This window comes from Clytia hemisphaerica, unplaced genomic scaffold (genome assembly GCF_902728285.1).
Source record: "Clytia hemisphaerica strain Z4C2 unplaced genomic scaffold, Clytia hemisphaerica genome assembly, whole genome shotgun sequence".
NCBI classification, from domain to species: Eukaryota; Metazoa; Cnidaria; class Hydrozoa; order Leptothecata; family Clytiidae; genus Clytia; species Clytia hemisphaerica.
Genome location: NW_027104390.1, coordinates 809,371 through 832,481, shown reverse-complemented (window position 1 = coordinate 832,481; position 23,111 = coordinate 809,371). Strand labels below are relative to the sequence as shown.

Here is a 23,111-nt window from a genome sequence, read left to right as displayed (position 1 = left end):
GTTGCATTATCAGGTCTGCATTTCTTACGCGACTCATTATTGGCGTGAACATATTATTTCCTCGCTTCATTCCTCATTCATTCCACATTCCTCATTCATTCCACATTCCGCATTCATTCTACATTCCTCGATTATGACGTCATAAATAATAACGTCATAATCACGTTTTCTTAGAAAAACTCAAATTTAGCTGAGAAAAAAAATTAAGCTACACCGAATCCGATATTTGTAACATCTTTTTAGGTATTATATCTAAAAAATTTTCATCACACTTTGAGGAAAGAATTTTAATTTTGAAATGCAAATTTTCATTAGTTTTTTCGTTTTTTACATTTTTGCGGTCCTTTGAATAAGTTTATGTCAGATTCAAACTTTGTTTGCAGTTAAAAACATATTGTTTTAAATTACAAACTTGATTAAAAGTTCACATCGTCTATTAAATCTACGAAACTTTTCGTACAATTATTATTAGAACTTTTTTTTTCGTTTCATGATGAAGTATTCTAATCCCAAAGCATTAAAGGCATATTATTAAATTTTTCAAACTGGAACTTGAAAAGGATTCTCTCGTAAAAAAATCTCGAAAATGCTAAAAAGAAATTGGAAAACTTATGAAAGTGAAATGCTTTAAGCGATAGAATATGTTAATTAATTAATTAATAACAATGATTTAATTAAAAGATGTTCATTTGCAATTAAAAAGTGAGAAATTCATAAAACATTTTTGTCATTGATAAAATCCAGCATGTCAATAGTTTAGGACGCTCTCATCTTTTCGACCAATTTCATTATGAATATTTTTTTTAACACTAGTTTTAATGGGTGGGGATTTCGAATTCTATTGTTTACAGCTCAATAATCCAGTGGGGATTTCCAAAATTTTAATGATTTTCCGGTTGGGGATGAGGGTTCAGTGTAGTTTTTCCATGGGGATGGAATTTCAGGGTATTTTTCTCACCGGGGACAAATTTTCGGCCGATTTTTCGGAGGGGGTCCCACCGGGTCTGTGACACGGGGGTGTAACTACCCCATTTTCTTAGTTCACTAGGAGTAAGAAAATACCCCATCATCATAACTTAATACCAATAGATTTCTTAGATTTATTTTAAAAAATGCCTCAATTCGGGTAGTATCAATCGACTTCGATTCAGATTTTTGTTGGAAAATATTAATCCAAGTTTCAATTAAATGTATATAAATGATAATAAATAGGCTGCAGTATGCTCTGAAAAAAACTTTTTATGAAGTTAAACTATCGTTACAATGCTAAAAATGAAAAACCTACATTTTCGGGTTTTACTACATTCTCGGGGTCAGGTGCTACAGGTGCCGTACATTTTTGCTTTTGTCCAACAGGCGAAAATTTGGTGATGACATCGCTTTTTGGATGTTGTCATCAAATTTTTTTTTTTCTTACTTGAAGTTTGTGTCGTGATGGAGAATATCTGTACCAAAAAAGGCTGGGACCAATAAGGTTAAAGTATATTCTTATAAAAAGCATGTAAAATGCGTTTTTTCGCTAGCTTAGGGAATATATTAATGTGAGAATCAATTAATGCAGTATTAATATATGCAGGATTAATTAATGCCGCATTAATATAATCCGCATTTTTGTTAATTCTGCTGTCATTTAAAATGTCCAGAGTATGAGGTAATCTTTGCATGTCTCAGCCAATCAAAAGTTTATTTACTCGGCGTTTGTTTGTGACTTTAGGAAATTTGTGTATTGATTGACCTAGCGCACAGTGGAATGGGTCTATAAAACGCAACTGGTCGAAAAGGCTTGACTTTGTCGCGGCCTATGTGCGCAAATAACAATTGACGAGGCCAGGCTAAAAACTGAATTATATGACTTACTATTACATGCGTAAGAAAAAACCACAAATGATTAACACTTCCGAATATGGTCAAATCTCTCCCATAAAATTGGAAAAGATACATTAGTCAAAAGAATAAATTGAGCACTTAATAATTCTTTATAATTCTATATAACTTATAATGTCTTTATTAAATGTTTGCCCGATTCGAAAGAATTTCCTCCTTTAAATCTAAATTAAGTTGAATGGCGACTCTGCAACATAAAATATGTTGAAACTACAAAAACTACTGGGCCGCCTAAACGCTACTTAGGCTTTCTTGTTCCACATTAATTTATTAATTCATTTTTACATTTATTTTTTCCTTAAGGTAAATCGGATACCGCATTGTTTCGGATAAGAGTACTTATTATTTTTCTTTAACGAAAGCAACAAATTATGATTGTTAGGAACATTTAAGGAAAATCGCTTACACAATTTCTTTTTCCAAATTTAAAAGATCCTCTCCTCGTTACGTTCCTCTTTCTAAAACCACGTGTAACAATGGTAATAACGAAGGAAATAGTCAGGTAGAATTGCATAACTATACCCGGACAAAAATGGTGTAGAGAAGATATTTTGCGCAGAGGTCCAGGAACATATCAGGAATCACCACAAATCCAAGCCCCAGGAACACCCTCAAAATCATAAGGATGAGCATGGTACTTTTTAATACAATTATTAATGAAGATACATCCTTAACTGTTCTTAATATCTAAGACTTACAACCTTTCAACCTTTATACCTTGTTTCAACGATGAAAACTCAAATACAGGCTGAATCTGTTTTTGCTTACTGGCATTTTTGAGCCTTATTATTCTCATAAAAATGTTCGAATAGAATGAGTGTCTTTCTTAGAAAATTAGAAAATCAAAAATTAAAAATCAGAAATTGAAAGTGATTTTCGAAAATCATTACAGTATGTTTGCCTACGTACTTTTAGTCGGACAAAATTTCATGTACCATGTGTGTGTGTCAGTGACATGGAAAGATAACCGAGTCCCATTTGGACAAGTGTGCTTCCCAAGAACAGGCTCTCATCTCAGATGAATGCAATATTTGATTTAAAAATCAAAAATCAAGAATTGGTTTGAAATTTGATTTTTAATTGGTGAGGGATAATTGAAAATCAATTTTCTTCTGAAATCCAATTTGATTTTAAATCAAAAATCAAATGATACTTTTGGGTCACGGATTATAGTCCGGCGGCGATCCAGGATCACCCTTACTATTAGTAAATATGGGTTTTTATTCTATTTTCCCATCATATGGTACCTTGGGACCCCAAAACCAGTTTTTGCCAAGCTGGCAAAGCTGGGGAAAATTTTTTATGGGGGCTTGAAGGGGGTAGGGTCATTTTAGCCTGGGGGTCCTTAGAAAGTCGATTTTTGAAGTTCTTATTTAGCTAAAACTGATTGTGCCATCAGATAGAGCTTGAAGAGTAGATCTCCAAAGTGGGGTCATTTGTCTCATTTAGTGGACTTAGTCCCACGGAATTGGCCGATACGTCTTCAAAAATGCAATATTTTGTGCCGACATCAGCATTTTTGAGAACATTTTCAGCAAAAGATACCAGTTTTAACAGATGTGTCTCGAAGAGTACTATCGATTAGAGGGGTCATTTATAGGGTTTCCTAGGCTAGATCATGAGATATTAGAGTTTGAAATTTTGCTGACTCAGCAGAAAAGGGCCAAAAACGTTGAAAAACGCTGAGTCAGCAAAATTTCAAACTCGAATATCTCATGATCTAGCCTAGGAAACCCTATAAATGACCCCTCTAATCGATAGTACTCTACGAGACACATCTGTTAAAAGTGGTATCTTTCGCTGGAAATTCTCTCATAAATGCTGACGTCAGCATAAAATATTGCATTTTTGAAGACGTATCAGCCAATTCCGGGAGACTAAGTCCACCAAATGAGACAAATGACCCCATTTTGGAGATCTACTCTTCAAGCTCTATCTGATGGTACAATCATTTTTAGCTAAATGAGAACTTCAAAAATCGACTTTCTAAGGACCCCCAGGCTAAAATGACCCTACCCCCTTCAAGCCCCCATAAAAAATTTTCCCCAGCTTTGCCAGCTTGGCAAAAACCGGTTTTGGGGTCCCAAGGGACCATATAATGAGAAAATAAGATAAAAACTCATATTTACTACTTGTAAGGGTTGCTGACAAAAAAGCCCTTTTCGCCGCCGGACTATTATACTGGAAATTTCAGTTCATTTCTGGCAGAAATAAAAATAAAATTGAAACTTTCAATCAAAATTCAATTTTCAATTTTTTAACTCGAAAATTGAAAATTGAAAATTACCATCGAAATTCAATTTTTTTGACCAGAAATGTCGTCAAAAATTGATTGAACGGAACATGCCTGCATGCAAAATACTATTAAACCTGATTTATAGTAGTAACGGAATGACAAAATACTATTAAACCTGATTTATAGTAGTAATGGAGTGACATTGTAAAAATCAATATAGTTCCAATTTAAAAGTAATCTAGAATTAAGCATTTTTATAACAATTTCCGACCTCTATCTCAATGAATCGTTAGAATTTTTGATCAAATGGAAGATTGGCAAAAGGCCAATGGAAATGAAAAAAGCCTTGATTGTGACAGGTCCCAGGGGTTTAAAATTCTATTGTTTACAACACAAGAAACACAGTGAAGATTTGAAAACATGCTTTTCCTAATGGTAACACGAGTTCAGTTGGTTTTCTAGGCAAAAGAAAAAAAAGGCTCTGACTCTTTCCTCCTATACTGTTGGTAAGAAGTGATTAGAAAGTCCATTTTTTAGCCATTTCTGAAATCTATGGCTGGGATGTTCTTACTTAAATTTGTTCTTAGGTTTTTACCAAAAAATAAGATTCATGTTCTTATAAAATTGTCCAAATTAAAAAGAGTGTTCTCACTTGGTTTCTCGAAGTCCCAAATTTTTCATAAATTTGACATCGAATCAATTACAGAAAGTTTTACATAAATCAATTTTCCCCACATAAAGCAATATTCATTTGATCGAACAACATTCGAAAAAACAAAGGATCATACAAATATTCTTCCCAAACCATAACGTTTTTTCATTTTCAAAACAATAGATGAATTTGACATCGAATTATTGACAGAAAGTTTTACATGAATCAATTTTCTCCACATAAAGCAATATTCATTCGAAAAAACAGAGGATTATACAAATCTTCTATAAAAACCATAACGTGTCCTTCCTCTTTTAAAACAGGTGAATTTATCATCTCAGCATAAGTGACGGAAAGTCTGACACTTTGTGAAGTGTTAGTTCGCTGAGCACTTACTTTTGAAATGGACACCATAACAGTATCCTGAGAGAACCTATCCCAGTCTGCCCAAGTGGTAACCAACCCGTTCAAATCCAAAGCAGCATTGAAACACCATCGCAGTGAGCTCAAAATGTTATTGTAAGGGTCAATATTCAAAAATATATTTAATGTGGTATTATCATTCAAACACTGATGTTTAAAAAAACTAAAAACTCGATCTCTTTATAGTTTACATCTTTCACCAAATCAAGTATCATGGCTCAAAAAGCTTTCAAATCACGATCACGTTTTGACCTCTCATATCACGCAATCACGAAAAGAAATTTGCCAAATCACGTAATCACGCTCCAAAAATTCCCGATTACGTCATCACGCAAATCGCTTTGGGGCCTCCTAAATATAGTGGAAAGAGCCATCAAAAAAGGCCAAATATAAAGGTCAATGTTTGTTAGATTTTTAAGCTCAAATTTCAATCTGATCTACAGTACACATTCTTTTTTTTTAGAATCTAGTTTATAGGCAAGAAAGATTTAAGGTTAAATTTGGGGAAAGAAAAATAAATAAATCGTAAGAGCCTGGCCACAGAGGTTAGCTAAATTTGATAAAATTATTTCATTTATTAGAAACTATTTAATGACAGTAGTTTTTTTTTTAATTCCTAGCTTCAGATTAGAGCAGGGGGGTCCGAACTATGCGAAGTGATCCAGGGTCGGATAAAAATTTCACCTGCAATGCCGAAAAAAGTCCAGATAACAGAAAAAGATTAAATGCTAGAAAATACACGAAAGTACAAAATGTATAAGAGGCGTGAAAAGTGCCGGTTTTTTTGTAGTAGGTTTAAGCTTGTATTTTCGCTTGAAATACACGTTTTTTTTTTTATAAGAACGTCAAAAAATTTCGAAGCCTTCGGATGTTCTTAGTTTTTTGGATTTGAAGCCTAAAAATGTTCTTAAAATGTTCTTATTTTCAGCATTTTTTGAGCATTTTGATGTAATTTCTTAAGAAATTGCATGTTTTTAAGTCTCCAAAGCCTTAGAATATTCTTAGAATGTTCTTAAATTTTTGGGCCTCGAAGCCTTATGTTCTTATATAGTTTGTTCTTATAAAAAAAAAACGTGTAACCAGTCATGTTCTTGACTTTCTCTCTGTATGCTTTATTAAAACAAATATTTTGATTATGCTGAATGAGATGCCTATAGCATGAATAGATAGATTTTGTTAGTAGGAAAAAAATTGGAAAAGCCAGTTTTAGAAATATGAATCTAATCAATCATTCTATTGTCATTATGCTGACAAAATGACTAATCTCGACACTAATAATCTAATGATTAAAATCAAAAAATTTTGTGCCACTAATTATTTTGATGCTAATAATTCAAAAATAATAGAAATTGACACCCTAATCAAGCCCCGAGAGCGTCGAGATGGTTGTTTTACACATTAGACACGTGGCTATAAATAGATTAGACAGAGATGAGCTTACCCTTCAGTACAATACCATAAGTGGATAAATTTTGGCGGGGATTTAATTTGGCGATAGGTCAATTTCGTAAAATTTGGCGAGGATTTAATTTCGCGAATTGGAAATTTTGTCGCACTGAAATGGGTGAAAACTACTCAAAAATATACTAAAAAGTTGTGATTTTTCACATAATACTCTTTTTGTTAAATTTGGCGGGGATTTAATTTGGCGCATTGCCGAATTTGGAGATTCGCCAAATTCGCCAAATTTAATCCCCGCCAAAATTTATCCAATTAAGGTAAATTCATTCATATCTCTCCACACACCAGTTCGATATAATCACCATGTGTGTCAGAAACCTGGTTAAAAGACAATAAAAACTTGCTGTCTCACTATGAAATCGCAGGCTACGAAAAAGTATTTCGAAATCGTGACGCTAAACGTGGAGGTGGTGTCGGCTATTACATCAAATCAAACATCCTACACAAAGCCCGAAAGGATATCGAATCTTTCGACACAACCATTGAGCATCAGTGGATTGAACTTACCGGTAAGAATCGACTTTCCAATGTCCTAATCGGTATTGTTTATCAGCCCAGCAGCAAGTCTCGTGATAAGCTAGATTGGTTAGTTAAATTCGAGTCACTGATTCCCAAGCGACAATCGTTCACCACGGTCCAATAATCATCACAGGAGACTTGAACATAGATCTGCTTGTACCCTCACCTGAGCACGAAGCCTACAACAATATCTTGGGCACGCTCAATCTCAAACAACTAGTATCCAAACCCACGAGAAAGTCGAGAACTCTCATTGACCACGTCATTACCAACACTGATACGAAATTGATCGCGAGTGACGTTGTCTTCTGTGACGAAATATCCGATCATGACTCTCCATTTTGTATATTAAAAATCAATAAACCTCGATACGAACCTCGACACAAATACATTAGAGACGAGCGAAGCCTTGTACTTGAAAGCTATGTTAACGATTTTCGTGAGCTTCCATTGAACATCGTGTACGGTTTTGACAACACCTCAGATAAGGTCAGTGCACTCAATAAACTAATCACTGAGTGTATTGACCGCCATGCACCTATACGAAAAGTTAAATTGACACGCCCGTCATCTCCGTCGATGAAAGATCTAGATGTACGAAACCTGCAGCGTCAGAAAGAAGAACTTCGAGTGAGTCTGAAAAACGATCGAAACGACGTACAGCTGGAGCAGCTCCGAAAGACAAGAAACGATCTCAAATCAAATATCCGAGATGCAAAGAAAAAGTTTCTAAAAAACCTTCTCGCAAATAAAACTTCCTCAGAATCATGGAATGTCATCAACAAAATTCTTCACCCTCGCTTGAAACGTATGAGTATCGATCCAGACGAAATCAACAAATTCTTCAATTCAACTGCTGTTCGCACGACGGGGAAGAATGCTGGAGAGCTCTCAAAATCCTTTATTCGCGAGTTACCTGATCATCCAGATAACTTCCATCTTCGCCATGCGACTCATGACGAAGTACTTAAAGCCATCCAAAAACTGAGATCAGACTGCTCAACCAGACAATATCCCATCAAAGTTCGTCAAACCAGTGTCAGAATACCTCGCATCACCCCTGACTCACATCATCAACAGCTGTATAACAACGTCAACTTTTCCAGACGACTGGAAAATTAGCCGAATCTGTCCTGTACCCAAAATCAACGATCCCCAATCACTAGTCGACTACAGACCCATCAGCATCCTACCGATCCTATCCAAGGTATTCGAAAGAGTTATTCTTCAACAACTTACAGACCACATTGAAACGAAATCTATTTACCTCGACAGTCAACCCGGTTTCCGAAAATCTCATTCAACCACAACTGTTCTACTTAAACTTAAAGATGATATTAAAACTGCTATGAGTAGAAGTGAAGTGACCTTATCGATCTTTGCCGATTTCTCGAAAGCTTTTGATACAGTTGATTATCGTATTCTACTGGAGCATCTCAACAATCTTGGCTTCTCCCGACAAGTCTTGTTTCTTATCGGTGATTATCTGTCCAACCGTAAACAGTACGCTCAGATCGACGACAAATCGTCTAACAAGTTAAACGTTCAGTTTGGTGTTCCACAGGGCAGTATACTCGGCCCTATTCTGTTTAACTTATACATTACCACAATAAACACTAATGGTCAGAGTACCTATCTTCTCTACGCTGACGATACAACACTACTACGTCACGCAAAAATCAAAGAGATACAGAATACCATCGAATCCGTACAGATAGAGATCGATAACATTAACCAGTGGTCGGACCGAAATAATCTCTGTTTGAATGCTAAGAAAACAAAAATGACTGTATTTTCAACCAGAAAGCTAGCACAACGCCACTCGCTTGCTGACTTGGTCACCGAGATAAAAGTGCCGGGCAAGACATCGAATAGTCTAGCATGCTAGACGACTTAACTCAGTAAAAAATAGGAAGTAGAAAACTTGTCAGGAGCATCAATATAATTTATTTTAACCATATCCCGACATAAAAATTTCCCGCTTTCAACAAAAACGTTATAAACGACTGGATTCCCAGTCTAGACATCGAAAGAATCCAGAACTTCAAGATTCTCGGCGTCAAATTCAACGAGCATCTTGATTGGACTGAGCATGTTAATCAGACGCTAAAGTGCTGTTTTGCTAAACTTCGTAACTTGAAACAGTTTCAAAACATCACAACCTGGCACCAACGTAAAATGCTAGTGGAGTCTTTGGTCCTCAGCAAATTAATGTATGGATCTGTGCTACTTTCAGATGCTGCAAAATACCAACTAAAACGTTTGCAGAAAGTTCAGAACGCCGCGGCAAGTTTTGTGATGAAGCGCCACGCCTCCATCAAAGATGTTATCGAGCTGAAATGGCTACCCGTCACCGAAATGATCGACTTCACCATGGCAAAAACCGTACACAGCGCACTCCATAACCCCGATTGGCCATCTTACCTACGCCTATCCAAAGTAACCAACCCTGACAGAGAGCTGCGTTCTGAAAACATTATTCTGCATGATGTTGAAAACAGAAATCGTGTGGCTGGTACCGTTGAGCACGAGGGTGCTACATCTTTTAATGATTTACCTATTAACATAAAGCATATCGAATCAAAAGATAGCTTTGCAAATCTAGCTTGGAAATTTTATTTTGATAGGGCATTAGCTAAATCATTGAATTCAGTTTGATTTTTGAAATTTTTCAATAATCACCTATTCGAAGTTACCTAAGTATCTCAATAACTATATTCTTGACAGTGTTGCGAATTCTAATGTTTTACTACTTCAAGATCCTAACCTAACTCCATCCTTTCCTTTTCATTGAAGCTTACCTTAGGTTTTGACACATTGAGTTTTAAATCAGTTTAAAATTTGTTTACATTTATGCTTAATATATCTATATCTATATATATTTTTAACAATAAGGCTGGGACAGCATACTCCTCTTGCATTAATTCGTTTTTTTTTTTGTTTTTTTTTTTTTTTTAATATTTAGCAATTAATTCTATTAGCGACGTATCACATTCCTCAACTCAAACGCCTCATCGAATTAACTACATAATCTCATGGTTGATTGAAATTTGATTTACGTTTTTGTTTACGTTAATTTGAAATTTCCCGCTGTTTTGTAATTTCCCGCTGTTTTGTAATTTCCCGCTGTTTTGTAATTTCCCTCTGTTTTTTAATCGAATTTTTTGACGTTCGATTTTCGAATGCGTTCTATAGAGAAACAAAACCAAAACAAAACAAAACAAAAAAACTCTCAGCTCAGTAAGTAAAGAAGAAACATAATCATAATCAGATGATGGAAGATTCAATTTGATTGATTAGAATATATTATGCAGTTTTTATGCCTGGTGCTTCTTGAGCTATGTATAAGGGTTATTCAGTATAATTGAAATCTTTTAATGCTTCATGATGAGTCGCCTTATTTCAATCTTAACCATATGAGATTAACCAGGAATCCCATGCTAACCATGAGATTACTAGTACATATTTTTTTTTTTTCACACTTCTTACAATCTTGTTTCTATGCCTAGTCGTCGGCCTATATAAAATCATAATATATTTACGAGATATTATTTATCTAAGAATAGTTTATTTATTTCTTACTGTCTGCCATAATTTATCTTGCGAACAAGCCGTTATCCAGTTTAATTATTACTAATCGAACAAACTTCCAAACGTCATATCTCAGTATTCTGATTCCGAGCTTCACTTAGTTTTCCTTATTCCTTCCGATGAGTCCTTCTTCCCGTATCTGTTCGAGTTGTTAGTTATTTATATATTTTATACACACAGCATATACATTATATAACACTTTTCTTGTAAGAAGAACCAATATTTTTGGAGATCAAGGAAATAATAATGTTAAAAAAAAAAAAAAAAAAAAAAATTCAAATGATAATGGCACTTCGAGAAAAGGAAAAAACTCGATAACCCAAATTTATCTGGTCAATGGTCGTGGTCGCCATTTCTGGTCGATGTTTAAAAACTCCCCTTGAACAACGAATATATATTTCAGGCTATGTCTTCATCTTGCCGCAATAGACCTTATCGGAGTTTTTGAATTTTCTAAAAAAGCGATGCATTGTGGGATTGTTTCGAGTGTATTACAATAGAAATCTCTTAGGAATTCCTCGAGGGAATTCTATTGTAATACACTCGAAACAATCCCACAATACGTCGCTTTTTTAGAAAAATCAAAAACTCCGATAATGTCTATTTTGATTGGATTTATCGTTTTTTGTTTTCTTTTCTTTTATTCAATTTGGTTGATTTTACTAGATATGTCTTTCACAATATTTTTTTTTTTTAATGTTCTTTTAGATTATCATTTTTTCTCGAAATAGGTATTTGATGTCCATTAGGTATTGACTCTAGCAAGTAAAGTTCAGTGACATTGACTTTCTTATATTTTTATTCATTTCTTGATTGATTAAATGGACCATCATAACACAAACAAGCAACATGCTGAATGGACCTACCTAATGATTAACATCAAGATGAAAATAAGGAAAAAGTGACAATAATTGTACAAAAAAACAGAATGGAAAAATAAAGCTTGTGTGTTGATTAATGTAAAATGGTAAAAAGGAATTTCCCCAAATACGAAAATCACCATTCAGGCCCAAAAAACCTTTTAAGCTGTTTTTGGCCCAAATTTGCCCAAAATAATTTCCCTTAAAAATCTGGCTCCGTCACATTTTGGGCATTGCCATTTTGCATCATTGTGCAAAAAATTAGAAAAAAATTATGAGTCAACATTGAGAAAAGCTATATTTTCTTACTTGGTTAAAGGGAATTTCCCCAAAATACGAAAATCCGTCTTTTAAGGCGAATAAGAATTTCCCAGGAAAAACCACTTCAGTCATTCTTTAGAAAATCTTGCCCTCCATCTTTGTACAAAAAATCAGAAAAAAGTAATGACAGGATTTTGCACAAAGTCCAAAAAACCCTATTTTAGGCAGTTTTTGGCCCAAATTTTGCCCAAATATATTATTTTTCGAAAATCTGGCTCCGTAACATTTTAGGCATTGCCATTTTGCATCATTGTGCAGAAAATCAGAAAAAAATAATGAGTCAACTTTGAGAAAAGCTATATTTTTTTATTTGGTTAAAGGGAATTTCCCCAAAATACGAAAATCCGTTTTTTAAGGCGAAAAAGAATTTTCCGGGAAAAACCACTTCAGCCATTCTTTAGAGAATCTTGCCCTCCATCTTTGTACAAAAAATCAGAAAAAAGTAATGACAGGATTTTGCACAAAGTCCAAAAAACCCTATTTTTAGGTAGTTTTTGGCCCAAATTTGCCCAAATATATTTTTTTTCGAAAATCGGGCTCCGAAACATTTTAGGCATTGCCATTTTGCATCATTGTGCAAAAAATCAGAAAAAAACAATGAGTCAACATTGTTAAAAGCTATATTTTCTTATTTGATTAAAGGGAATTTCCCCCAAAATACGAAAATCCGTTTTTTAAGGCGAATAAGAATTTTCCGGGAAAAACCACTTCAGCCATTCTTTAGAGAATCTTGCCCTCCATCTTTGTACAAAAAAATCAGAAAAAAGTAATGACAGGATTTTGCGCAAAGTCCAAAAAACCCTATTTTTAGGTAGTTTTTGGCCCAAATTTGCCCAAATAAATTTTTTCTCAAAAATCGGGCTCCGTCACGTTCTGGGCATTGCCATTTTGCATCATTGAGCAAAAAATCAGAAAAAACTAATGAGCCAATCCTGAGAAAAACTGGTAACAGACGGACGGACGGACGGACGAACGAACGAACGAACGGACGAACGAACGGACATGGGTTAATTTATAGAACCTCCACCGGGGCACCCGGAGGTAGGTCCAAAAATGACAACACTGGGCTGCTTAGCTACAAAAAATTAAATCAATTTATTAAATCAAAATTAAATTTAAATTACAACGCTGGGCTGCTACAAAGAAATGAAATTAGCTTCTTTTAAAATCAAAATTAAATTCAAATGACAGCGCTGGGCTGCTACGAAAAAATGAAACCAATCTATTAAAATGCTTAGCTACAAAAAATGAAATCAGCTTTTTAAATCAAAATTAAATTTAAATGACAAGGCTGGGCTGCTATAAAAAATGAAATCAGCTTTTAAAATCAAAATTAAATTTAAATGACAACGCTGGGCTGTTACAAAAAAAATGAAATCGGCTTATAAAATCAAAATTAAATTTAAATGATAACGCTAGGCTGTTACAAAAAAATGAAATCAGCTTTTTAAATCAAATTTAAATTTAATTGATAACATTGGGTTGTTAAAAAAAATGAAATCGGCTTATAAAATTAAAATTTAATTTAAATGACAATGCTGAGCTGTTACAAAAAATGAAATCAACTTTTAAAATCAAAATTAAATTTAAATGACAAGGCTGGGCTATGCTGCAAAAAATGAAATCAATTATTTAAATCAAAATTAAATTTAATTGACAACGCTGGGTTGTTACAAAAAAAGAAATCAACCTACAAAATCAAAATTAAATTTAAATGACAACACTGGGCTGTTACAAAAATGAAACTCAATTTTTGAAATTAAAATTAAATTAAAATGACAATGAAATAAAGATTATTTCTATTTTAGAATTACTTTTAAAAAGATAACAATGCACCACCATACTTTTAAATACCGAGGGAAAATTTGCACCGAAAGCGAAATGTGACACTCAATAAGTTTCTAAATTGACAAATACTATTAAACCTGATTTATAGCAGTAACGGAGTGACATTGTAAAAATCAATATATTTCTAATCTAAAAGTAATCTAGAATTACGCATTTTTATAAAAAATTTCGACCTCTATCTCAATGAATCGTTAGAATTTTTGACACAGTTGGGATCAAATGGAAGATAGGCAAAATGCCAATGGATATGAAAAAAGCCTCAATTGTGACAGATCCAGGGGGTTTAAAATTCTATTGTTTACAGTACAAAAAACTCAGTGAAGATTCGAAAACGTGCTTTTCCTAATGGTAACACGAGTTCAGTTGGTTTTCTCGGCAAAAGAAAAACAGGCTCTGACTCTTTCTCCTCCTATACTGTTGGTAAGAATTGATTAGAAAGTCCATTTTTTAGCTATTTCTGAAATCTATGGCTGGGATGTTCTTACTTAATTTGTTCTTAAGTTTTTAACAAAAAATAAGATTCATGTTCTTATAAAATTGTTCTAATAAGAAAGAGTGTTCTCGCTTGGTTTCTCGAAGTCTCCAATTTTTCATGAATTTGACATCGAATCAATGACAGAAAGTTTTACATAAATCAATTTTCCCCACATAAAGCAACATTCATTTGATCGATCAACATTCGAAAAAACAAAGGATTATAAAAATCTTCAGGAAAAACCATAACGTGTCCCTCCTCTTTCAAAACAGGTGAATGTGAATTTGTTATCTCATACAAAACAGGTGAATGTGAATTTGTCATCTCATACTCAGAGACCCAAAGTTTGACACTTTGTGAAGTGTTAGTTCGCTGAGCACCTGCTTTTGAAATGGATACCAGCACTTCGTTACGATACCTGTCTGTCCAAGTGGTGACCAACCCGTTCAAATCCAAAGCATTGAAACACCATTGCAGTGATCTCACAATGTTCGAGTAATGTTCATTATATCTTATGTCGAAAATTATATTTAATGTGGTATAATCATTCAAACACTGATGTTTAAAACGACCGAAAAATTCGATCTCTTTATAGTTTACATTTTTCACCAAATCTAGGACGACTTTCATTAGGTACTTATTTGTTATTAGTAGCGGTTGTTTGACTTCCATTGGGTACTTATGTGTTATTAGTATATGATATGGTATGTTATGTGGTACCCGCGGTGTGAAAAAGTATAGTTGTTTTGGTACAAAGGCTTTTAAAAGTGAGCAAAAAAAGCTTTCAGATAAACTGTCGGGATTATGTAATCCATTACAATGTATTATAATTTTGTAATGTTTTTCATTTTGCAGTTCTTCTAATGCATTTGCTTTCTTTTTCAAATCATCTTTACTATCAAAATATTTTCTTACATCTTCATATAAGTCGTAGTGCAGATATACGATAGTTTGCTTGATAGCCCCATTGCCTGAATGAAATCTTGATATAAATGCAAGAAAATCAGTTGTCTCGATATTTGTCAATGTAGCCATTTCATTTGCTAAATCTAACATAAGATCATTCTCTTTGAGTTGGATTGATCTTTTTCTGAGGCGTGAATACATCCAAACATCTGTACATGGTATTCGCAGTAACTGTGAGGAAAGCTGGTATAGGTTTGTCGGGTCGTAACCAAATACGGGTCCCTCACTATGCGGATCCATTTTAGGAAATGGATCCATCAATTGGTCAAGAATTATGGTCACATTTCTTGTTTTCAAACAATTAGTGTTCTGTTTTTGACCAGATGCTTCAATTAATAAAATCGAATGAAAAATCAACAAAGACAAGAAAAACATCATTCATTTCCCAAATGTGTATGTATATACTGCATCAAATTTCAGTAAAATGAAATGTGAGGGCAAAAAGGGTTTTGATGACCTAAAGCCTCTTAATAAATCAAATCCAAGATCTGGAAATACAGAAACGATAACTTTATTTCATTCAACATTGAAGTCCACATTCAAATCGTCTATTCAGTTTTGATTCGATGAAAGTTTGTTTTTATTTAGATGAGTGAATGACTAGAATCATCAATAATGGAAAAATGAAAGGCAAAAACAAAACAGGAATAGTCCAACAATGAAGTCCACATTCAAATCGTCTATTCAGTTTTGATTCGATGAAAGTTTATTTTTATTTAGATGAATTTTATTTTTATTTAGATGAGTGAATGATTACAATCACCAATAATCGAAAAATGAAAGGCAAAAACAAAACAGGAATAGTCCAACATATTGAAGTCCACATTTAAATCGTCTTTTCGGGTTTTGATCCGATGAAAGATTCGGGGAAAGTCTGTTTTTAATTAGATGAGTGAATACACAATTTTCTTCTATAAGAATACACTTTATTTAAAAGTTAAGAATAATGCTAAGAATATCACCATCATGGAATTTGGCTACTCAAGCTAAACAAGCTAAGAATGCCAATTTTAGAGCATTTTCAATTATAAATTGTCAATTACCCCCAAGTAAGGCTCACTTCTTTCACAGAAATGCCATTTTATGCTTGAGACGCATGTACTAAATGTTTAATCAAGTCTCAATTAGGATCCTAACCTAAGAATGCTGTAAGAATATTTTAAGATGATTTTCCCAAAAAAGTTAAGAATATCCATCATGAAATGAAAAAACACCATTCTTATAAAAAAGCGTGTAATCAAAAACAATGAAAGGCATAAAAGCATCAATATGACCGTCAAAGAGATTTCAAGAGTCGCGTATATTGTCTATTTTTGAAAACCTTGTTCAGTCTGTTCAGTCTGTTATCAACCAAAATGTAAATATAAAAGAAATAAAAGATAAAAATCCATAACGACTTTTCAAAACAAAAATCAGGTGATTTATCCAGATGGCATTTTCTTCTTAGTCATTTGTCATGTTTTTGAAAACACGTTTTTTAAAAGAACAAACTTTATAAGATTAAGAGACTTCAGTGGCCTAAATGTTAAGAATAAATGAGTAACATTTTAAGGCTTTGTGGACTCTAAATTATCCAATCACTTAGCAATTTGCTAACAAAATGGTAAAATCGAGAACATTTTAAGAACACTTTTCGTTTTAAAACTCAAAATGTTAAGAGCATTTCTGAAGGCTTCAAAAACTTTGGATGTTCTTATAAAAAAGCATGTAGTAAATTCATGACGTTCATACTCATATTCATACGCCTAAAAAACAATAGATGTGACGTAACAACTTTGCCGCCATTATTGGTGGCAAAAAATTTGGTCTGCCAACCTATTTTGTATTGAAACAGGGGTTTACGAGAAAGAAAACATAATAACTTATGACGCAATATGATAAAAACTTAAATATCTTTTGGAAATCTATTGTAGATAATTAAAGAATTTCAATGAAAGAGTTTTTTCTTCGTTTCATTATTTTTTTCCGGGGGTCCTTGCATAGTAAAAAGTTGGGGAACGCAAATGTTTTGCCACTAATAATAGGCCATTCCATTTATATATCCATGCAGGGGGGTTGGACGAACATTTCCAGGGGGTGTTTTTTCATTTTTCCAAGGGGGTAAAGAGTCATTGTAAAATTCCCAGGGGTAAATGACTGATTTTGGTTTGTCCACCCTCACCTTAATGAAAAATCTGAAGTTTTACAATGTAAAATTTACACCATCACGCCTTAAAAATCTTGATTTCATGATCAAACAGGCATTTAATTTTCATCACTCCAAATTTTTCGAAAATTCACGCCATACTGTAACGCCTCGAAAAAAAAACCAAAGCGCCAAACACTTGGGGCGTCTCATGAGATTTTTAATTTATAAAATATCTTCAGCTTTCAAAAAAGAAAGTACCTTATTTTGCTCTGCCTGATTTTGACTACATAAACATAATTTATAACCCCCTGGCAATAAGGACCCCATCTCTCCCGTTTATGAGGCACTTTGGACTGTTAGGCGACATTTTATTAGTTGTGGTCTCTTGAATAGCTTGCTGCTGCAAACGTATAACATTTTTTGACTTTGAGGGGTAACCAAGACCGACCAACATTTGTAAAAACAAGGGATAATAATATATCTCCTTTCCAAACAATGCTGAAAAATAGCAAAATGGCAAAATTTGACTTGGAATCAATACAGAAATTTTTACACACAATAATTTTTACCACATAAATAATATTCATTAGGTCGTCAACCAGCTTTCGTAAAAACAAGGCATCATAAAATTATATCTCCTTTCCAAACAATGCTGAAAAATAGCCAAAATTTGACTTGGAATTGCAGAGACAGAAAGTTTTACACACAATAATTTTTACCACATAAAGCAATATTCATTAGGTCGTCAACCAACTTTCGTAAAAACAAGGCATCATAATATATCTCCTTCCCAAACCATGCTGAAAAATAGCTAAAATTTGACTTGAATCAGAGGACAGAAAGTTTTACACACAATATTTTTACCCACAAAAGCAATATCATTAGGTCGTCAACCAACTTTCGTAAAAACAAGGCATCATAATATATCTCCTTCCCAAACCATGCTGAAAAATAGCTAAAATTTGACTTAGAATCAGAGACAGAAAGTTTTACACACAATAATTTTTACCACATAAAGCAATATTCATTACATGTTTTTTTTTTTATAAGCAAGTGTATGCCCCTTGGTCAGGCTCGCGTATGCTTAAGTTCTCAAAGCATCCAGGCATAGTTTATGCTTATTATATGCTTAAGAATTATGCTTATGATTCACCCCGAGCCAAGTTTTTTAATGAAATTTCAGAAATTTTGTAAAAAATTTGTTCAGATTTTGGGAGCAGTGGAAAATAGCTAGCCGCGGAATGTCTTATTTTTTACTTGACCTCTACCAAACCGACCAAAACAGATAAAAATGACCACTTGAAAAATATTTTAGGCTGACATATATGCTCATGCTATGCTTAGGAATTCTGCAAATCTGAGCCTTCATATGCTTACAAGCGTTATGCTTATAAAAAAAAACATGTAGGTCGTCAACCAACTTTCGTAAAAACAAGGCATCATAATTATATCTCCTTTCCAAACAATTATGAAAAATAGCTAAAATTTGACTTGGAATCGGAGACAGAAAGTTTTGCACACAATAATTTTTACCACATAAAGCAATATTCATTAGGTCGTCATCCAACTTTCGTAAAAACAAAGCATCATAATATATCTCCTTTCCAAACAATTATGAAAAATAGCTAAAATTTGACTTGGAATCAAGACAGAAAGTTTACATTACCACAAAATTTTTACTACATAAAATATTCATTAGGTATTAGGTCGTCACCAACTTTCGTAAAAGCAAGGCATCATAATATATCTCCTTTCCAAACCATGCTGAAAAATAGCTAAAATTTGACTTGGAATCAGAAACATAAAGTTTTACACACAATAATTTTGACCACATAAAGCAATATTCATTAGGTCGTCAACCAACTTTCGTAAAAGCAAGGCATCATAATATATCTCCTTTCCAAACCATGCCGAAAAATAGCTAAAATTTGACTTGGAATCAGAGACAGAAAGTTTTACACACAATAATTTTTACCACATAAAGCAATATTCATTAGGTCGTCATCCAACTTTCGTAAAAACAAAGCATCATAATAATATCTCCTTTCCAAACCATGCTGAAAAATAGCTAAAATTTGACTTGGAATCAGAGACAGAAAGTTTTACACACAATAATTTTTACCACATAAAGCAATATTCATTAGGTCGTCAACCAACTTTCGTAAAAACAAGGATTCATAATATATCTCCTTTCCAAACCATGCTGAAAAATAGCTAAAATTTGACTTGGAATCAGAGACAGAAAGTTTTACACACAATAATTTTTCTACATAAAGCAATATTCATTAGGTCGTCAACCAAACAAGGATTCATAATATATCTCCTTTCCAAATCATGCTGAAAAATAGCTAAAATTTGACTTGGAATCAGAGAGTGTGATTATTTACGTGGGTCCCATGCCCCCGTGGGTCCCGTGGGTCCCGTGCCCTCGTGGGTTCGTGCCCCCGTGGGTCCAAAAAAAAAACCCGTGGGTCCAAAAAAAAACCCGTGGGTCCGAAAAAAAAACCCGTGGGTCCAAATAAAAAACCCGTGGGTCCGAAAAAAAAACCCGTGGGTCCAAAAAAAAAACCCGTGGGTCCAAAAATAAAACCCGTAGGTCCGAAAAAAAAACCCGTGGGTCCAAATAAAAAACCCGTGGGTCCGAAAAAAAAACCCGTGGGTCCAAAAAAAAACCCGTGGGTCCAAAAAAAAACCCGTGGGTCCAAAAAAAAAACCCGTGGGTCCAAAAAAAATCCCGTGGGTCCAAAAAAAAACCCCGAAAAAAAAATCCAACTTCGTGAATTTCATTGGTTGGTTTGGTTCCTGAAAAATAAATGTCTCGAAACATTCTATTGTTTGCTTGTGTGTTTAAAACTGCGGGGGTCGGTTTTAGATATTGTCTGCGGGAGACTGAGTGTTCGAAAGTCTTTTTCTCGAGTTCAAGGTAGGACAAAAAAGTCGAATATCAACTCTTTCAATACCGCCAGAAAGAGAAAGTTTCCGGATTCTAGCAATTGACAAATGAGAAAGTTTGTTGCAGGGCGATTTCTCACTGTTGAAAAGACTTGCTTCATTTTTGCTTTAATCGAAAGTAAACTTCATTAACTTTGAAGAGACCCCTAATCAGACCCAAATCAGGCGATCACGCTAAATTTCAAGTTCAATCACTCATCACGAAAAATGACTAAATCGAAGTTCATCACGCAATTATCGGCAATACATACAGAGCAAAATTTCGTTTAATCACGCATCAGGCTCCAAAATTTTGTCAAAATCGTGATCACGTTCTAACTTCCAATCACGCAATCAAGCCAAAAAAAATTCGGAATCGCGCCATCACGCTAGAAAAAAACCCCCGGTCACGCCATCACGCAAATCGCTGGGGAGGCCTCTCTTTGAAGAAAATTCAGTTTCAAAGCGAGTGGATGTTTCTTTCAGAGGCTATAAGGTGAAGAAGACGTCGTTCTAAAAGGAACGATTTTTTGGCTGGGCGATATCGAAAGAGTTTTAAGTCTGGATGATGATAAAGAAAATATTTCTTTTAGCTTTTCGTTCAAATACAAAATAAACGAACTTAAAAAGAAATATACAACTACAAGAACATTGAGGTATAAGTAATATTAGTTGGTAAAATATCAAAAACAAAATAAAGTACCTTAAAGGAAGAAATTTTGGCGGAAAGAAAATTTGGACCCACGAGATACCCACGTAATTTTTTTTTGGACCCACGAGATACCCACGTAATTTTTTTTGGACCCACGAGATACCCACGTAAATTTTTTTTGGACCCACGTAATATTTTTCTGGACCCACGAAATACCCACGGGTTTTTTTTTTTGGACCCACGGGTTTTTTTTTCGGACCCACGGGTTTTTTTTTTCGGACCCCACGGGTTTTTTTTTTGGACCCACGGGTTTTTTTTTTTGGACCCACGGGGGCACGAACCCACGAGGGCACGGGACCCACGGGACCCACGAGGGCACGGGACCCACGTAAATAATCACACTCGGAATCAGAGACAGAAAGTTTTACACACAATAATTTTTACCACATAAAGCAATATTCATTAGGTCGTCAACCAACTTTCGTAAAAACAAAGGATTCATCATATAATTCCTGTGCTCTTACTCTTGACATTTTTTTGTTTATGTTTTTGCTTTTAGCCAATGAGATGGTTTGTTTAATCGAAATTTTGGTGACTCTTTATACGAAGCAGCTAACCGTAAAAAGATGTATTGTATTTTTCCTGACATGTTTCGGACTCGGTCTGTCCTCAAGGGAATTACATTTCTAAAGAAAAAAATGTTTTTATATATTGGGGCCATCTGATAAGTTGAGTTTGGTCTAAAATGAACATGTATATCGGACTTAAGCGCTTGGTTGGAGAATATACCTACTTTAGAAATAGTAATTTTCTGATTTATTACCCAGTCCTTTTAAGTCTAAAGCAAATTACAGAAACCACTACATCAATGCAATCCCTCTCCAATCGTAGTCCGTAGTCCAAGTCTCGATATTTGAACAGAAACATGGTACACAAATTTGTTTGAGTTTAGGAAATTTCGAGTATAATGGGGCAACGTTTATAAGGCATTATTAAAAGAAGGAAACATGATGTTTAAGACAATCCAAATATTCGATATCCTTTGGTTGAATTTTTCACCCAATCTTTCACGACTTTTATTAAAGTCTGTCTCAACGGAGACAATAAAAGTTCCAACTTTTGATAGAATTCGAATTAGATAGCGGTTCTGTGATTGTTGAAAAAAGGTTAAACAGACGTGAAATATTATCAAAAAAAGAAAATTAAAAAAAGATCTGAAAATAAAGATGAAAAAATTCTACTTGTTGTGATTATCATTTTCAAACGAGTGATTCTTTAAACCTAGGAAAAAACTTTTCAAAAAAAATATTCAATCGAAAGATGCATTCCAAAGTATATTACTGATTGACTAAGAATACCAAGAAAAACAACAAAAAAGAGCCAAGGAAAATTTTTAAGCTGTATTTTGACTTTTTTTTTTTTAAATGAGGATCATAGCACGATTCTACAAAAAGTTGATTTTAACTTCTTCTTCATTTTTCCGTTTTTTTGAATTTATTTTTTATTGATAATATATTATTTCACTCAGAAATATCTTTCTAACGAGCACGAAACCACTACAGTATATAGCCCCCAAAACGGAGATGGCCCCCAAAACAGAGGGCATCATTAAAATAAGGATTTTGACCTGTAGATTTATCAGAATTAAACAATTTATTTTTATTTTTAAAGAATGATGGTCATACTTAAAAAAGACCATGTTTTTGATGGTTTGCGACAGCTTCAAAATAACATATTTGCGTCTGAAGGACATATTTCAACACCAAAATTAGATAAAAATTGCATATAACTCACTCTAGCTCCTTGGATAGTGAAAATAAGTTATGAAAATGGGGTATAGGAAACTTTCTACACCGAATGCTGTCCGGAAAATGCAGATACATCTGTGACTTTAGAGGATGAGTAAAAGATATAGCACCTTAAATGTCAACCAGTATTTTGGGTTCCTAGAACCAGCATTGATAAAACCTAAAATTCTAAATATGAGAAACAGCAAAAAATATTGAAATTCCATTTCTATCAGCTTGAAATAATAGTTTATAACAAAAAATTAATATTACATATAAAAATTTTCGCTGAATCAGCAAAAACATCAAATTGTGTCATTTTTTGCAAAATGTAGGAGAAAAATACCTTTAAAGCTTAATATTTTCAGTTTCAGTTA

At 33.9% G+C, this 23,111-nt stretch overlaps 1 protein-coding gene across 1 annotated transcript in view; it reads right to left on the bottom strand.

Annotated features, from left to right (window-relative positions):
- LOC136819854 (uncharacterized) overlaps nt 1–13,772 on the bottom strand; it is a 190,655-nt gene extending 176,883 nt beyond the window's left edge. Inside the window, exon 1 of the mRNA XM_067076102.1 lies at nt 13,761–13,772. The gene's annotated coding sequence lies outside the window, so the exon portion shown is untranslated. The remainder of the gene's footprint in view (nt 1–13,760) is intronic.
- Between the last annotated feature and the right edge of the window lie 9,339 nt (nt 13,773–23,111).